We start from the raw sequence: 15,031 nt of genomic DNA, 5'->3' as shown, positions 1-15,031 counted from the left end.
CTATCCCCATAAAAGATCACCCTTCATCATGTTCCATGTAAAGGGTGCAGTCTTAAAGAGCTTGCCGTGATCCCAGAAGAGACAACTCACCATCAAACCCCAGAACCATGTAATCTTAAATTGACAAGGTCTTATGCTTTACTTATTATGCTGCATCATTGAGTTATGCATTCTGAACTAATTACTTTCTCCTTTCCTGTAACTCAGAACTTACTATGAGATTTTTACTAAGTAAACAATTTTACCAAGTAAATCTGTTTGAAGAGTATCACCATAGGTTCAGTCTCCATGTCAGGCATCACCTAAAGGCAGGAATTTCATGAAAATTAGCAATTTGTTCTACTCTTTTGGCAGTTGGACAAGTGAGCAGGTAGATTTGATGTTCAATGCTACACGAGTTGCCAGTATTTATCTGGTGGGTTATCTATCTAGGCAGGCTTGCTTTCTTCTTGTTCTATAGAATACCAATTAACATGCTTCCTTTATGAAGCTGTGTGGTTAAAGAGAGCTGTTCTCTGCTTCCATGGGAGTCAATTATTTTCCATCCTAACTGAGCCATAGTATCACAGCTTACGTGGCATGTGGAAAGGATTATAGAAATTCTTATATTTCTAAGAATTGAGAAGAAATACCTCAGAACTTCTGATAACTCTCACCTGAATGTTCCTTTCTCCAGCTAGTTCTTTAAGGCCCCTGTCATTGATAAATTTGACCAATACATCACAGGTAGCCAGACCACTACCCTGAAGCATCTGAATCCTGAAAAGCTGCTTCCCAATCAGGGTTTCTCAGTGGCCTATCTGTACGTGAATGCCAATGTACTGAATTGTTGGGGCAGACAATCAGAAAGCATTCTACGAGGCCGTAGCATTGTAAGAGAACACTGTTTACTTTTCCTAGGAGCTTCATCTAGGTGCAATGGGATCATTTGGGAGTCAGCTGGTAAAATTCAATATTCTGAATGTGTGTATACACCAAATGAAAGGGAAAGAATTGAAACTGAAATACCAGAATTTTTTTTTTTTGAGAATAATTTGGAAATATTTAGATTGTTAGATTTTGTTGCTAAAAAACAATGTATGTCCTCCATAAGAACTTCCTATATTCTTGTTTTAAAACATTGGAAAGTGACTATTTTAGTTTGTCTAAAAATCTCAATAGTTTTCTTTTTGAAATGCATTTGCTAAAAACATAAAAATCTTATTTATTCTGATAAATATGCAAGAAGAACTGATAAACATTAGAAAGGCAACAATAGTGAATTTCAATAAAACTTTTTCTATAAAATTGGTAGATGGGATTTAAAACCTAAGTCATGGTTTTATAAGCATAGTCCCCAGTTTACTTCTATTTAGATTCATTTATCTTTGGTAGCTTTCTTCCCCTCCTCCAACATTATTGAGCTATAATTGACATAAACATTGTATAAGTTTAAGGTACACACTGTATTGATTTAATATCCTCACATATTGCAAAGTGATCACTAGCACAGTAGTTAGCTAACACATTCATCACATCACATAATTACAAATACTTTATTGTGGTGAGAATATTTACCATTTACTCTCTTAGCAACTGTCAAGTATATTATACAGTATTAACTATAATCATCATACTAGAATGGTGTGTACCAGGGGCTAGGGTTGAAGAAAATGGGTAAATATTGGTCAAAGAGTACTAAGTTCTAGTTATAAGATGATGAAGTTCTAGGGATATAACCTCTGGCTCTTTTTTACAGAAGTCTGTACACTCAGGTACCTATCACATCTATGTAAAGAAAAGTCGATCTATGGACCAGTCTTTAAGCAAAAAACAGTACATCTTGAGTTTGTCATCTCTTAAGGTCTTCACAGATGTTGAGGATCAGACGCATTCAGGTTAGAATTATGGGCAATAAGAAGGGAGAATTATGTGATGACAAATGTTAGAAGCATGTGTGGGGGTAACACACATAAGGGGTTTCTGTAAGGGGTTTACACACACGTAAAGGATGGTGGCCAACACAGACATTGCCATGCTCTTAATCTGCTTCTGTCTCCTGGTCGTTTATCACTCAGGTGAGTAGAGGTTATTCCCTGGACCCACTGGACTCTAACAGTACACCACCATCATTAAATATTTTATATGTGCAGGAAAGGTTGTCCTTCAAAATTGTCATTTTGGGAAGCCACGCATTCATGTCAGTGATACTATCTTTTAGAATTAGAATTGCATTGTCTCTTTTCCATATAAACAACTAAATTTCACTAATGTATAGTCACATTCAGTTTCTATATTATGCTGGTATTGTTAACAAAGATAGTATTTGCCATATTTTATTTTACATTCTTTAGTAGTTAACATAATACTAACCAATTCAACTATCCACATTATTCACTAAGTCTCTATCCAAATGATATTCAGTCATTTCTAAAACTTGATACAAGAGATATTTTCAGCTTTCTAGATAATTCAAAAGAATGTGAAAATTTTTCTAAAACAATTTCAGTGAGCCATAAATAAACACATTAGCATTACTGGCAGAATGTTTGAATAGGTGCCTAGAGTTTCAAGTCAGCAGTTTTGAAGGGGTATCATTTATTTCTATCTTGTTTGTTTAAAAATTTTTTATATCTCATAACTTATATATAGTACCACTTATCTATATGAATTAGGGATGGGCTGTTAATGATACAGGTTTTTCCAGTTGAGTGAATATTTCCACTTTACATCACAACTATCTAAAGAATCAACATTTCTGTAGGAAATATTGCCATGGTCACGATTTATTTGTTCTCCAGTTTTAAAAACTCCTTACAACACACAAGGCCATTCCCAGTATGGGTTTCATCTACCTTTCGAGTTTACCTTTGTTATCTTCTACTATCCTACTCTCTACAGCCTCTGTTCAAACAAACACTACTCTTCAGTGTTCTGCCTCTCTTCATGCTCATGTCGTGGCCTCTGATATCTTCTCCCTTGGGTAGCTACTATTCATCCAGTATATTCCCACTGGAATTTGCTTATACTTGATCACTCTTCAGTGTGATTATTTGCTATGTACCCATCTGACTGGACTGTGGACTTCTAAAATTCAAAGTCTGCATCATATGTACTTGTATATCCCCAGTGACTCATGATATCTAGCAAATTATAGGACCTCATGAATGGATGTTGCATGAATAAATGAATTGACATACCTTTATCTTAATATGGGAATTTATTATTAACTTTATTCACTTATTTCTTTTAGTTCATTAGTTAGTGGTCTCAGTTGCTATTGAGATGTATAGGGCAAAAACGTAAGCCCTGCCATCAGTACCCTAAGACTGTGTTCCTTTGGGAAACCGTGCCTTTATCTTCCTAATTTGGAAGAGCTCTTACTCTTAAGTCACCTCTTGGCATTTTCTATTTCACCTACTATTTAAAAAGCCCTGAAGATGGAGAAACCCAGCAGAATCTCAGTTAGTAGCCAAGATATATTTGATATTTGAACCACCTTTTCTACAAATGCCTCACATACAAGTTAGTATGGTATTAATGAAACTTACAGGTTGTCTTGTGGGTTAAAGAAGCACAAGGGGCCCTGGGTAGCTCAGTCAGTTAAGCAGCCGACTCTTGATTTTAGCTCAGGTCATGATCTCAGGATCGTTGGGATCAAGTCCTGCATTGGGCTCTGGGCTGGATGTGGAGCTTGTTTGGGATTCTTTCTCTCCCTTTCCCTACTGCTCCCCCTGCCCCAAATGCATTCTTGCTCTAAAAATATAATTAAAAATAGAATAAAATATAGGATGCAGAGGAATGCATTAGTGATCTGGAGGATAGAGTAATGGAAAGCAATCATGCTGAACAGGGGAGAGAAACAAATACTCTACATTGATAATAGACTTAGAAAACTCAGTCACTACACCAAGCTTAATAATATTTGCATTATAGGGATCACAGAGGGAGAAGGGAAAGGGGGGCAGAAAACGTATTTGGAGAAATTATAGCTAAAAACTTCCCAAATCTAGAGAGGGAAACAGAGATCCAGATTCAGGAGGCACAGAGATCCCCTAACAAGTTCAACTCAAGGCGGTCCACACCAAGACACATAGTAATTAAAATGGCAAAAAATAGTGATGAATTTTAAAGGTTGCAAGAGAGAAGATACTTACAAGGGAAATCCCATAAGGCTATCAGCTGATTTTTCAGCATGAACTTTACAGTTCAGAAGAGAGTGGCATGATGTATTCAAAGTACTTAAAGTGAAAAATCTATAGCCAAGAATACTTTACACAGCAAGGCTATCATTCAGAATAGAAGGAGAGAAATTTTCCCAAACTAAAGTTAAAACAATTCATGACCACTAAACCCACTCTATAAAAAATGATAAGGGGGATTATGAGTGGAAAACAAAAATTGTAAGTAAGAAAAACAGGAAGCACAAAATAAAAGGATATAAAAGGTGTTGCCAAATATCTTAAACACAGAGTGGGGGAGGAGTAAAGGAGTTCAAAATTAAGCTTAATATAGACTGATATATCTAAGAGATGTTGTATATAAACTGAAGGGAACCACAAATCAAAGAACAGTAATAGATATGCAAAAAATAAAGAGTGAGGAACCCAAGTATATCACTAAAGAAAACCAACAAACTATGAAAGAAAGAGAAGATAGATCAGAGAAAAACTATAAAAACAACCACAAAACAATAAAATATCAATAAATACCCAACTATCAATAATTACTTTGAATGTAAATGGACTAAGTGCTCCAATCAAAATACAGAGTGATGAAGTAGATTAAAAAAAAAAAAAACTAGAACCATGTATTTGCTGCCTACAGGAGACTCATTTTAGATCTAAAGACACCTGCAGATTCAAAGTGAATGGATGGAGTAATATTTATCACAGAAATGGATGTCAAAAGAAAGCTGGAGTAGCAATATTCATATCAGACAAAATAGGCTTTAAAATAAAGACTATACCAAGAGACAAAGAAGGATACAACATAATAATAAAGGGAACAATCCAACAAGAAGATATAACAGTTGTAAATATATATGCACCTACATGGGAACACCCAGATACATAAAATACTTAATAAACATAAAGGAATGAGTTGATAGTAATACAGTAATAGTAGGGGACTTTAACACCCCATTTACATTGATGGACAGATCATCTCAACAGAAATTAAACAAGGAAACAGTGACTTTGAATGACACAATGAACCAGATGGATTTAACAGACATATTCAGAACATTCCATCCTAAAACAGAAAATACACACTCTTTTCAGGTACATAGATCGGTCTCCAGAATAGATCACATATTAGGCCACAAAACAAAGCTCAACAAATTCAAAGAGATTGAAGTCATAGCATGCATCTTTTCTGACCACACACTATGAAATTAGAAATCAAACACGAGAAAAAAATCTGGGAAGACTTCGTCTCAATTTTAGGCCCACTATGTACTTCTGTGTACTGGTCTGTTTTTATACCAACATCTATCTTTCTCAGTCATAATACCTCCATATTACTTCAGTTGGTTTTGACTCACTACCTGGCCTCAAACTCTAGCATATATAAATAACAATATACCATTGTGTGAATTTATTTATTACTGGTCCTCAGTACTTTGTTACAATACCCAAGTGAAAGGGCATAATATATACAGAAAAAGATAAAAGTTGCAACTCTGAAAGTCTAGGGCATTGGATACCTTATAAACTCACATTGATTTTTTCATCATTTAACAAGTACTTATTAAGTAAATAGAGAATAAAAAGACAAAAAAGTAACAACAAAAGTAAGAGCTGGTTCTTTGAAAAGAAACAATTGAAAAACCTTTAGTTAGACTCACCTGAAAAAAGAAGGCTCAAGTAAATCAGAAACAGAGACAATGCAACTGATAGTAGAGCAATATAAAACATTGTAAGAGATTACTATAAATAAGCATACACGAACAAATTGAAGGGTATAGAAGATAGGTTAAATCCATAGACATACAACTTTATAAGACTGAATCATGAGTAAATAGGAAATCTGAATAGATTAATTACTGATAGGGAGATTGAGCAATAATTAAAAGCTTCCCAGCAAACAAAATTCCAGAACCAGACAGCTTCATTGGTGAATTCTACCAAACATTCAAAGAAAAATTAACACTAATGCTTCTCAAACTCTTCCAAAAAAATAGAAGAGGGAGTAATTTCAAACTCATTTTACAAGACCAGCATTACCTTGATACCAAAACCAGACAAGAGCACCACAAAAAATTACATGCTAAGATTCCTAATGAACACAGATGCAAATATCCTTAATAAATATTAGCAAACCAAATTTAACAATACATTAAAAGGAGCATACCATAATCAGGTGGGATTTCAGGGATGCAAAGATGGTTCATCTGCAAGTCAGTCAACATGATACATTAACAAAATGAAGGTTAAAAATCTTAGGATCATCTCAATATATGCAGGAAAAACATTTAACAAAATTCCATATACATTTGCAATAAAAAAGATCTCAACAAAGTGGGTATAGGGACGCCTGGGTGGGGCAGTCGTTAAGCGTCTGCCTTCGGCTCAGGTCATGACCTCAGGGTCCTGGGATCCCGCATCGGGCTCTCTGCTCCGCGGGGAGCCTGCTTCTCCCTCTTCCTCTGCCTCTGTCTCTCTCTCTGTCTCTCATGAATAAATAAAATCTTTAAAAAAAAAAAAAAGGTGGGTATAGAAGGGATATACTTCAATTTAATAATGGCCATATATATATATATATTTAAAGATTTTATTTATTTGAGAGAGAGAATGAGAGAGAAAGAGAGAGCACATGAGGGGGGGAGGGTCAGAGGCAGAAGCGGACTCCCTGCCGAGCAGGGAGCCCGATGCGGGACTTGATCCCGGGACTCCAGGATCATGACCCGAGCCAAAGGCAGTCGCTTAACCAACTGAGCCACCCAGGCGCCCCAATGGCCATGTATTTTAAGCTCACGACTAACCTCATACTCAGTGAAAAAGCTGAAAGCTTTTCCTCTAAGATCAATAACAAGACAAAGATGCTCATTCTCACCTTTTATCCAACATAATATTAGAAGTTCTCACAAGAGCAATTAGGGAAGAAAAAGCATCTAAATTGTAAAGGAAGAAGTAAAACTATTACTATTTACATATAACATGATATATAAATTCTAAAGCTTCCACCACAAAAACTTTTGGAACTAATTTAAAAAATACAGTAAAGTTGCAGGATATAAAATCAATATATAAAAATCTTTTGCGTTTCTCTATGCTAATAACAAGATATGAGAAAAAATTGACAATAATTCCACTTAAAATTACATAAAAAACAATACTTGTTGTGATGAACACTGGGTGTTATGTTTAAGTGATGAATCCCCAAATTCAACTCCTGAAACTAATATTACACTATATGTTAACTAAAATTTAAATTAAACAAATACTTAGAAATAAATTTAACCAAGGAGGTAAAAGACTTAAACAATGATAACTTTAAGACTGATGAGAAATTAAAGACAAATAAATGGGAAGATGTTTATGACCATGGATGGAAGGAATAATGTTAACGTGTCCATACTACTCAAAGTAATGTGCAGATTCAATGCAATTCCCATCAGTTCCAATGGCATTTTTCACAGAACTACAACAATTTATAATTTGTGTGGAACAACAAAAGACCGTGAATAGTTAAAGCAATCTTGAAAGAACAATCTAGAAGTATTACAATCCCAGATTGTTAACTATACTACAAAGCTATAATAATCAAAACAGTATAGGACTGGCACAGACACATAAATCAATGTAACAGAATAGAAAGCCCCAAAATCCCCAAAATAAACCCATATTTATATCGTTAATTAATACACAGCAAAGGAGTCCAAAATATATAGAGGAAAACACAGTCTGTTCAATAAATGGTGTTGGGGAAATCCGGACAGTTACATGCAAAAGAATGAAACTGGACCATTTTCTTATATCATACACAAAAATAAAATCAAAATGGGTTAAAACCCCAAATGTAAGAACAGAAACCATAAAATTCCTAGGAAAAAACCTAGGCAGTCAATTCTTTGACATTGGTCTTGGTGATGATTTTTTAGATTTTATTACAAAAGTAAAGCAACAACAACAACTAAAAAACAAGTGGGACTACATCAAAGTAGAAAGCTTCTGCACAGCTAAGAAAATCATCAACAAAATGAAAGGGCAACTTAATGAATTAGAAAATATTCTCAAATCATGTATCTGATAAGGGTTAATATCCAAAATATATCAAGAATTCCTACAACTCAGTAGCAAAAAACCACACAATTTTTTTTTAAATTTATTTATTTGACAGAGAGCACAAATAGGCAGAGCGGCAGGCAGAGGGAAAGGAAGAAGCAGGCTCTCTGCTGAGCAGGGAGCCCGATGCGGGGCTCGATCCCAGGACCCCGGGATCATGACCTGAGCCAAAGGCAGCCGCTTAACTGACTGAGCCACCTAGGCGCCCCCCACACAATCCAATTTTAAAAGAAAGATCTGAATAGATATTTTTCCAAAGAAGACATACAAATGGCCAACAAGTACACGAAAAGATGCTCAGCATCACTAAACATAAGTATGAATCAAAATCACAAGGAGGTATCACTTCCCACCTGTTAAAATGGTGAGAATGTGGAGAAAATGGAACAATTATGCATCACTGGTGGGAATGTAAACTGGTACAGCCACTATGGTAAACAGTATGGAGATTCCTCAACAAATTAAAAAAGAGAACTACCATATGATTAAACAATTCTACTTCTGAGTATTTATCTGAAGGAAACAAAAATGAGGAGTGCCTGGGTGGCTCAACTGTTAAGTGTCCGCCTTCGGCTTAGGTCATGATCCCACGGTCCTGAGATCCAGCCCCGCATCAGGCTCCCTGCTCCGCGGGAAGCCTGCTTCTCCCTCTCCCACTCCCCCTGCTTGTGTTCCCTCTCTCGCTCTCTGTCAAATAAATAAAATCTTAAAAAAAAAAAAAACTATTTTGAAAAGATACATGCACCCCCATGTTTATCACATTATTTATAATAGCCCAGAAAGGGAAACAACCTAAGTGTCCACTGACACATGAATGGATAAAGATAATGTGGTTATGTGGATATGATATAGAAAGATACTTGCACATATTGTGCATGCATGTATATATGTGTATATATGATGACAGGTCATTCAGACATTAAACAGAATGAAATCTTGCCATTTGTGACAAGGATGGCCCTTGAGGGCATTATGCTAAATGAACTAAGACAGAAAAAGACGTGTCATAGGATCTTCTATGTGGAATCCTGAAAAAATTAAAGAACAAAGACTAGCTCTTAAATATAGAGAATACATTGGTGGTTGCCAGAAGCCAAAGTGGAGGAGGTAGGTAGGTAGGTAAAACAGGTAAAAGGGGTCAAAAAGTACAAATTTTTAGTTATAAGTCACAGAGATGCAGTACAGCTTTGTGCCTATAGTTAGTTAATCCTGTATTACATATTTCAAAGTTGCTAATAGAATAAGTCTTACAAGTCCTCATCCCAAGGAAATTTTTTTTGTAATTATGTATGGTTATAGATGTTAACCAGGTTTATTGTGATACTTTTATTATACAAAATATTGAATCATTATGTTATATACTTAGAATATGTTATAGCTCTATTATACCTCAAAGACAAATGCATAATATTTTTTCAGCACCTATTATATAGTTAGGATTATGACTGCCTGCTAGTGACAAGAATACAGAGATACATGGTTGCAGTTACTGTTCTAATGCCCTATGTAATAAAATGTCTGACTCCCTTTTGGCATATAACCACTGACAGACTTTAAATCTCCCCCACCCTTCCCTATCCTTCTGAGCCACATCTGGACACGCTCAAAGGAAAGCCCAGTTGCTCCTTCCGTTAGTGCTGGTGAGGAAGTTCAAGTCATGCAATCACCAGCAAGCTAAGTTCAAACTGTGCAGGAACCTCCACCTTGGCTCTACCTCCTAGCCACAATAAAATCCAGGTCCAATCGTCCTTTTCCTTTGGACAAGCCATTTTTATATCTGCTTGTGTATCTCTGATCTTCTCAAAAAGATTCACTATGTCCAAGGAATACATCTCTTCACATCTTGGTATATGTAGAAGCATCATCAGTTTTACTATTTGAACCAATTTTGGGTGGAGGCCCATTCTGTCTCTGTAAGCGACCACAACACTGTAATGCTATATTTCTGCTTCACCATGATGAAGTATGTTGTTTTTCATCTTTTTGCTGGTTTCCTCTGGTCTCAAAATAGCTTCTGTAGATCCAGTCTCTACATTGACATTCAAGGTCAGAAATGAGGGCAACAGCAGTCTTGCTACATCTGTCTCTTTATCAGGAAAATTATAATCTTACCATTATCATTAGCCAGAAATATGTCATCACTATACTTAGTTGTTAAAGAGTCGGGGACTTCAAGCATTTCATTTGAGCATATTGCTACCCTAAACAAAATCATAGTTCTATGTACAGAAGTGAGACTGGATCCTGAGAAAGCAACTGTCAACCAGCCTAAATAGGGGCCAGGTTGTATGATGTGCTAGAGATGTAACTGAGTAAAATCACCCATAGTTCCTTATAGAACTATCTAATGGGGGAAATCAAAATCATCAAGTGACAATTATACTTGTAATAAGTGCTATAAAGAAGAAATTTTTTTTTCTGTGTATAGAACGTATGACCTTGCCAAGTGGGCCCATCTGTAAGACATGATTTGTGAGGTAAAGTCTAAAAAAAATTAAGGTGCTAAATAAAAGAGAAAAGATCATTTCATGTGAAAGGAACATCAAGTGTAAAGATCCTTTGCACGGAAGGGGCACGAGGCATCTGGGAAACCCAAAGAAGCTCTGGGAAAAATAGAGTAACATTGACATACAGATACAAATTGGTTAAAAGACTGCTCAAATAATACACAAGGATTTCAGTGGGGCAGATGCTTGGGAATTATGTTTGTAGCCTCAAAATTCTTCTACAACCATGTGCTCAGTGTTTAAGACACAACAATCACTCTGCACCTATGTATTTGTTCAGTAAAAGATCAAAATTTTAAAATGACTAAATTACTTAACAAGAATTAATTTTGTCATGTAATGTCATTTCAAGAAATGGTTCTCTGTTCAACAACTCCCAAATCCTTATGACTAAGCAAAAATGAAAAAGAGATATAGATCTTTCGTCTTATTGACTGGCTGTTAAGGAATATTAGGAATGAGAAGTAAATCTTTAAAAAAAGTTAAAGACCTTGAGATTCTTGTAATAGGGAAAAAGGAATGAATGGTCAACTCCTTCCCCATTATTGGCCATAAAGTTGATTCTCTACTGAAGGTGAGGGGCTGAATTAGACAATAAAATAGTGGGGTATGTTCCAGAAAACCAGTGGGGTATAGCAGCAAACTAGAGATGCCTAATGAAGGCTAAACAGTGAATTAACATGACTTAGTGTTGTCCTATTTTACCCTGGATAAAAAACTGAATATGGAACAACCTGAAAGCTTGGAGAACAGTAAGGAAAAATAAATCTTCCTATAATTAAATTTTACTCGACTCTGCAGAATGTTTAATAGTTTTAGCAGTATACCGGGTGCAACCTAGGAGATCATTTGTGAATGGCTGGATCATTTTCAACAGAAAGTGAATTCTTGTTTTAAGAGGAATTTCTATAAACCCTAGTCTATATAGCCTTAAAATTCTAGGTTTTTTTTTTTTTTTCTAGAAATACCATTTAAGGAAATAATTATGTCTTTAAACTTCTTTGTAACCCTCAAAGCTCTTAAAAACACTGACCACAAACTGCTGATGGGTAGGTATTTACTTGATGTCATCTTTGTCAGTATGTAGGTTTTTCTCAGGAATATTGGCATTGTTCTGAACGATAACCTGTATTAGAGGTTTTCAAATCTACAGTTCTTTGTAGAATCATGTCCATGTGAACCAATAGTAAGTACTTAACATGGAATTAATAAGTGTTTTATTGATTCAAGGTGCTTTTCACCAGCTGTCAGACACAGACCAGACTCTTTAGCTATTCTTCACCCTGAATTCATAAAGAATAGCATCCCCATAGGACAATTTTAATTGGAAGCATATTTCCCCCCATAATGCAAACTCAGGGTCACAACAGGTAACCTGAAAGATTGTTCTACCATATGTTATCCCCAGGAAATATATTCCCCAAATATCATGATACACAAGGGGCAAAGATTATATAAGTCTTAAGATAAACTTCCCATCAAGACAGTTTACCATAACCAAATGGTTGGGTTTCAAATGGAGGCAAAATGCAATTTAGATTCTGTTATACATTAGGAAAATGAAAATTATGTTATCCACCTGTTTGGGGGCCTGTTACTTTTATGCTAAGCTTCACAGGGTGCTTCAAGATGTTCAAGGATGAGAATATATGGTCATATATTCTGGAAACCAGATAATATAAGTCTTTTATTATAGTAAAGTTAAATATATAGTACCATTTTCACAGACTTTAAAAGAAGTCTATTAGTAACATAATTTTCAGTCCTCATGACAAATCAAAGTTTTAATTATCAAAAGATACTTTCTAACATTATGTTTACTTATAACTACATTTGAAATTTTATGGCATTCAAAAATTACATAATTTTAACCTCATGAGGAAATTTGAAGCCTTCAAAATTGATAAGCTTAAATACATCAGTTTTTAATTCTGATACATATATTGCTAAATCACTGATATATAATTGTCTAGGCATAAGTAATTATCCAGACTAACAAGTATCTACCTTCTATGTAGTATAAGTTAAACCATAGTATGTCTTAGTTTGGGCTGCTATAACAAACCACCACATAAGCAAATTTATTTCTCAGTTTGGGATGCTGAAAGTGAGATCAGAGTTCCAGGATGGTTAGGTTTTGGTGAGAGCCCCCTTCCAGGTTGCAACTGCTGACTGCTTGTGTTATTCTCACATGGGGAAAAGAAAGCTAGAGATCTCTCTGGGGAGGACGTCAATCCCATTCATGAGGGCTCCACCCTCATAACATAAGTTACCTTCTCAAGGCCCACCTCTCAATACCATCACATGGGGGTGGTAGTGGTGGCTGGGATCTCAACATATGAATTTCAGGAGAAATACAACCATTCAGTCCACAACTTAATATTGAAGTCAATGAATTTGCATGTTACTTTTCTGTCAAAATCAGGACAGTAGGTAAAGATTACAAATGGGATGTGTTGTCAAAATATTTTAATGCTGCCATGATTGATATTAATTACACAAATACCTTTGCAAATTAAGTCACTGCAGTTGACTTTCAGCTACAAGAGGGCAGAGTTCTTTTTTACATCGAAGTTCACCACAAGCGCAGGGATATAATTGGGTTCCAGTATTTCTTTTCTATGTTGCCTTAGTATACACTCAGGGGTGCCTTAAGGAATTACACTGGAGTGTAACAGTGGGAAGCAATAGCAATTTTGTATGTGAAGGGAAATGGCATCCAGAAAACTAACACTGCCTATCCAACAACCCAAAATGGTTTTAAGTACTGTGGTCAGTGACTGGTTAGATTAAGAAGCCCATGGCTTGCTGAAATTCTATTTTCATACAAAATAGATGGCACTTTAAAAAATACAAAGGCAATATATAGATTTGACTGTAACACCTCTTCGGTTGTCACATATACATGTAATTTATTATCACATACATAATTTTTATATTTCAAAAATCTGGTTTGACCTTTTCAGCTATCCTAGTCGACCCTCATTTTACTGGTTTCCTCAACACCTAGGGGCAAGTGCTCCCAGGCTGTCGGTTAACTAATTACCAACGAGAGAAAATCATTGGCTCATTTGCAGCTACTTTGGCCTATTGGCAGTTGGTTCCTTAAACAAGAGTAGAGGAAAACTCACTACCATCAAATTGGATTTTCCTAACACAGAAGTGTTAATGTGGACCATTCAGCTTCTCATGAGCTTATGTTTAAATATTCAACTCCCTCCTTATCCCAGAGAGCTTATAAAAACATATGCAGGGCAATAAACGTAAGTAGAGACATTTGGAGACAGAAAAAAATCCAGTTCCCATCCCATTTTAGTCCACTATCAACTTCGTAAACCTGAGTTAACTTCTTACTCTCCAAACTCATTATTGCTTATTGATAAGAAAAACCTAGTATATACCCAACAGGACTCTGATGAGTATTAAATGCATCACTCTTACAAGAACACAGAGTTCAGAATAATTATTTAAATGCTATCTCTTTTTGATGGACTTGTCTTGTTATCCCCAAATATCTCCTGGGCTTCTCTGTAGCAACAACGTACTTGCCTGCCTCACTGATTCAGACAGCCTTAGGATTTGCTTTGGCCAATGAAAAGTGAGCAGAAAGGACAGGTTTTATTCCTAGATCTAAGTTTTAAGACCCAAAATGTACTTTGTCATGATTTCTAATTTCCCTTTGGTAGTGTTAGAGGGAGAAGTGGCTTTATCAGCCTGGATCTCCCAGGGAAAGCAACAGGGCACAGTCAGAACTTAGCTGTAATCAACTTGCAGTATGAGCAAGAAATAAACCTTTGTTATTGTGATCCACTGACATTTTGTGACTGTTCATTCCTATAAAATAACCCAGCCTCCTCTGTTTGATGCACTTATTACTAGTATTATAAATAAGATAAATAATGAAGACAAATGCAAATAGTTATTGAAAATTATAAGTCTGGGAGTGCCTGGGTGGCTCAGTCATTAAGTGTCTGCCTTCGGCTCAGGTCATGGTCCCAGGGTCCTGGGATCGAGCCCCGCTCCCTGCTTGGCTCCCTCCCCCACTCCCCCTGCTTGTGTTCCCTCTCTTGCTGTGTCTGTCTGTCAAATAAATACAATCTTAAAAAAAAAAAAAAGAAAATTATAAAAGTCTGTATAGTCAGGGATACTTTGTCGATGTTAGATGCAAATTAAACTCAACTTTCTTTTAGCTACTTCATAAAGCAAACATTTAGATATTAGATTCAGTGTCCATTATATAACAATAAATCAGTCACT

The sequence above is a fragment of the Mirounga leonina genome, unplaced genomic scaffold, assembly GCF_011800145.1.
Source record: "Mirounga leonina isolate KUSES-001 unplaced genomic scaffold, KU_Mleo_1.0 Mir_53, whole genome shotgun sequence".
Lineage (NCBI taxonomy): Eukaryota > Metazoa > Chordata > Mammalia > Carnivora > Phocidae > Mirounga > Mirounga leonina.
The sequence above is the reverse complement of the archived record's forward strand: the minus strand, read 5'-3'. Positions refer to the sequence as shown.